This window comes from Galeopterus variegatus, unplaced genomic scaffold (assembly GCF_000696425.1).
Source record: "Galeopterus variegatus unplaced genomic scaffold, G_variegatus-3.0.2 Scaffold7209, whole genome shotgun sequence".
In the NCBI taxonomy this organism is placed as follows: domain Eukaryota; kingdom Metazoa; phylum Chordata; class Mammalia; order Dermoptera; family Cynocephalidae; genus Galeopterus; species Galeopterus variegatus.
Window position 1 is genome coordinate 27777 of NW_007733320.1, and position 4592 is coordinate 32368.

At 42.5% G+C, this 4592-nt stretch overlaps 1 long non-coding RNA gene across 1 annotated transcript in view; it reads right to left on the reverse strand.

Annotated features, from left to right (window-relative positions):
- Positions 1–1591: 1591 nt before the first annotated feature.
- The window catches only part of LOC103607172, a 4481-nt gene continuing 1480 nt past the window's right edge, over positions 1592–4592 (reverse strand). The window contains exon 2 of the long non-coding RNA XR_551943.1: positions 1592–2090. This is a non-coding gene — a long non-coding RNA (uncharacterized LOC103607172). The remainder of the gene's footprint in view (positions 2091–4592) is intronic.

The following is a 4592-nucleotide window of genomic DNA, read 5'->3' on the forward strand; positions in this document are numbered from 1 at the left end:
AAAAAAAAAAAAAAAAAGAATAATGGGCACTCAAAAAATATCTGTTGAGGTGTTGACTAGAAGGCAGCATACACATCAGTGAAAATTATTCATAGATTTATCTGTAGCTTATGGAGACCGGGCTATATAACCTATACGGACTGTTCCATTAAGACCGGGAGTTCAACAATGCAATGCAAACTGATCAGAATACAAAAGGGAGATGAAAGAAAGATGAGAGGAGAAGGGCAGGAGTAATCTGTCAGGCTTCTTGGGGGTAAATATTTGAAGGTGAGTGCTTGACGTCCTTGGGAGCAGTGTTATGATAAACATGATAACCATGGAAATGCATTTATGAACTCTCCATCTTCACGTGTTCTCCTGCACTTGGTGTTATGCACATCAAGTTTAAGTGCTTGCATTTTGTGGTGGGTTTTTTTTTTTGGGGGGGGGGGTGTTGCTCCAAGGCTCTATATAATCTTGGCAGAAAGATACCTAAACAGGTTTTTGGTCCATCGTTCTAACAGTGAGCCATGGGGTCAGTCCTACTGCTAAATTCCCTCCCCTTCCCCTTCCCCAAGGAGATTTATCAGCTTCCCTGAGTCGCACCTCCATTTAACAGTCAATAGCTAGCAGGCAGCACATTCACTTTTATTTCAACCCAAATCCTACAAACTATGCCTTCGATCACTTTTTATTCTAATCTTAGGAAAAAGTTGTTCTTTCTCCTGGAAGATAGTCCTTTGTATCCTCAAAAACCATGAAAAGAACACAGTAACACATCAGTAACTCTCCAAACACTGAAATAGCCAGGCCAATATTTGTATTCCACCAGGCACTACTGCCAACAAGAAGGCAAGTGTATTCTGAGTGGTGAAGAGGCCAGAATGTCTGTGAATTAGGATCTGAAATGCAGAGGCACACAGCCTACAGCTGTTGAACTTGAATTCCCCTGTGAATGCGGCACCCAGGGCTGAGAGGCACTTCTTAGAGAGGACCTGCCAATGGCGAGTGGTTATACTCACTCTGTCTTAGCCATCATCTTGTGTGCACAGAACAAGTGAGAGCAGGTGTTCACATTTATCTTCCTTAAGGAGCCCCTTGAGGCTCTTTGGAGAAGGGTCAGTAAAAAAAGAAGCTGAAATAAAGCCTTCCATCCGAGGTCTGGGGGACATTTAACCTCCCTGAGACCTCAGTTCCAGGTGTAAATTAGCCTCTAAAATAATATCTATGAAGATTGTGAAGATTAACAGCCAGTGACAAAGTCTTAAGTAACAGGGCTTCTGGGCACATAATTCTCCCTAAAATCACCTCCTGAAGTTGACAGTCTCAACTTTATGAATTAGGAAGGAACTGACCTTTCGAAAGATGTTTGCAAAGTTGGGGGCAGGGAGAGGGAACAGAGTTAAACAGCATTACATGCAAAAACATCCCTGGCCTAAAATGAAAAGAGAAATGAAAATTAAATGAAATTAAAGAAACTACCTGAAGAAATATTTTTAAAATATGAGTGACTGGATAAAAGCAAATTTTTTAAATTTTCTATAATCAGTAGGCAATTATTAACGAGTATCAATCAGGGCAATATCAGGAAACAAATGGCTCCCTCAAATTAGAATAATTCAAGGAAGGTTTATTTAGAAAGAGATGAATTACAAAGGAGGCAGTACTGGGTACTGGGGCCTGCTGCAGCAATGGTAGAACCACTGCTGGCCTAAAAAATGGGAGAGGAAGAAGATGCCAGAACATGCATGGAGAGAGAGCTGTGTAGAGAGGGTTTCTGGGAGGAGAGCAGTCAGATTCAATGAAAGGACACTGCCAGCCCAAGGTGACCTCACAAGGAGGAGCCAGGGACTTCGTATTCTGACCTCACTCCTGTCTCCTACTGGGGATTCCCATTGGCCAGACCCACTGGACATCACAGGGCAGGGCAGCGGTTGACACAGGGAAACCCCTGGGCAGAGAGCAGGAGAGAGAAAGATGGAGAGTGGACAAGGAAGAGACAACACAGAATAACCTGCAAGCCACGGACTGCATCAGGCCCAGGAACACAAAAGAAATAAATCAATTTGGAGAACCTCATGGACAAATCTCTTCTTTTAATGTTTCCCCTGAAAATGAGAGAAAAGGGAAGGGATTTATTGTGACGCGAATGTCAATTTCGAACCTTTAAAAAAGTCTGCATATCACGTACTTCGCATCGTGCTTACACAGAGATATCGATAGTTCCCAATCACTTCTACATTCACCATGAATTATTTTATACTCACTTTTGTATCTTTGTGTAATTATACTTCTTGATTAATGTATACTGTTTACTTTCAGCCTGTGGGGTTCAGACCTATAAAAATTTGTAAAGTTAACATTTTGCCAGAATTTTTGTCATTCTAAATCACTGGTTCTCAAAATATGATCTGAGGACTCCCGAGGTTTTCCAAGTCCTTTTCAGGGGGTCCCAAGGGCCTCAATATTTTTTAAGAGTATAAAATGGTCTTGGGACCAAAAAGTTTGCAAATTGTTGGTCTAGATTATATTATTGCAAAAAATGACCTCTATATGTAATATAATAATAGTGCATGAGAAATCCAATCTCAGATTTCCAGAAATAAATGGACTATTTGCTATAGTCAGGGTGTATTTTATTTCCCATCAGCTTTGAACATGTTGCAGATTATCTTCTACCCATGCAGTCCTCCAGGTCACTTGGTGCAGAAGCTAGAAGTGGGGACAGAGGTGGGGTTTAAGATTGGGATAATTTGCCCAAGAACCTGGGCCTGATCTCAGCATCCCTGGGACATTCATTCCTGGGATATACTAAAATGCTAAGTATGTTGGCCGAACAAATTTCTCACTGTGCAAGCCGATATGTGGGAAAATGGCAAGGAAGCAGCCTAAGATGTCTACTCCCTTGAAGACCTTATCATCGGTACCAGACACAGGCAAAGGATAACGGGGTCTTGCTCTCAGCAGTTCAGAAAGCAACAACAAAGACCCCACTGTCATTTGTCAGGTAAAACATGCTTCTGTGGGTGCAGCTCAGATGCCAATAAATGGAGGCTTGTTATGCCAGCAGGGGCAGTGTTTACTCTCATCCCTCATTTAGTCAATATTTATTGGCTTCCCTCTACACTCATTAATATAAAGGTTACTTTACTGTATGTGGCACAAAGCATAACTCCTGACATCGAGGAGCTTATAAACTAGTGAGGAGAGGTGGATTAAATATCTACAACACAGGGCAGGTATGTGATTGGGTCTGTACTCAGGGGACAGAGGACTTACAGGAGGACTCAGGGTAGAGTGTGAATGGCCAAGGAAGGTGTCATGAAGGAGGGAGTCTTTGAACAGGACATTATGTGCCAGGCAGGATTTTTAGAGACAAACCTCAGAGTTAGGAGAAAAAGTGATAGGCAAGGGCTCAGCAGAGAATTTCCAGGCAGTAGAAGTGGCCTAAGCAAAAAGGTGGGAGCAGGAATTGTTAAATGTCAGAGTCAAAAGGAAGTTTGGCAATCAGGTTGTCAGATCCTTCGCTTGACAGATGAGGATAGAGAGGTCCACAAGGTTGAGATTTTCCCTGAGTTCTCTATTGGCAACACTGAAAAAGAACCCAAGAGACTGAACTCTTCCCAGAGCTATTTCCTGGATTTGTGGCAGGAAGAGCCAGAGCCATGCATGGCAGAGTGGTAGGGGTGCCAGAAAAAGCTCTTGGACCCACACTGGAGTGTCCAGGGGGCTGGATGCCTATTTGCACTTGATCCAGACCAGTGTTTCCCAAAGTGCATTCTGAAGTGAGTGCACTAGAACCATCAGTGTGCTTGTTAAAACAACAAGGGGGAAAGGGGGACCTGAAAATCTGCATTTAAAACTTCTTTCCAGAGTGATTTTGTATGCACTTCCTAAATTAGAAAATTAAAAATAAAGAGAGTGGCTGAAAGATTGGTCTGAGCAGCAACTGAATTCAATAGGTGTGAACGAGGTAGAAGGCAAAAAGTGATAGTTTGAGAAGAGAGTTCAAGAATCTCAGAACTGGCAGCATTCCATGCCATAATCTGGCCATGCACTTGGGTGGCCAATTGCCTATAGGGAAAGGTCATAAGAGTTTAGAGGGACTTCAAAATCAGGGTGTTAGATGTGCTATCCATATGGATATGAAGCATCATAGTCATGAAGAGAGACTAGATCTCTGTTGTCTCTCTCCAGGACTAGTCAAGTAGGCCAAGAATAGAAGCCAGAATTCACCAGCATCATAGGCACAAGGTATGTATAAAAATATAGGTAGGGGTGGGTAGATACAACTGAATCTCTAAGAGACCTTCCAATTAGAGCGTCAACTCACTTCATAATGGCAGGGGGTCTTCAGGCATGTTCTGAGTTCTGCATTACATATCTGAAGCTCTAAATCAGGTAACTGAATTGGTTGCATTTTGGATGCTCTTCTGCTTTCTTCTGATGAATTGTGTATATACTAGGATTGATTGATGGCAGAAGGAACAATCAGTTCAGAAAAAACAATTGGCTTGGCCCATTCTGTCCCCCAACCGAACACTGGCTTAAAAAATGCTCTTGAGAAAACGGGAGACTGTCTATTGAAAGAGACCATTTTCAGTGCTGCT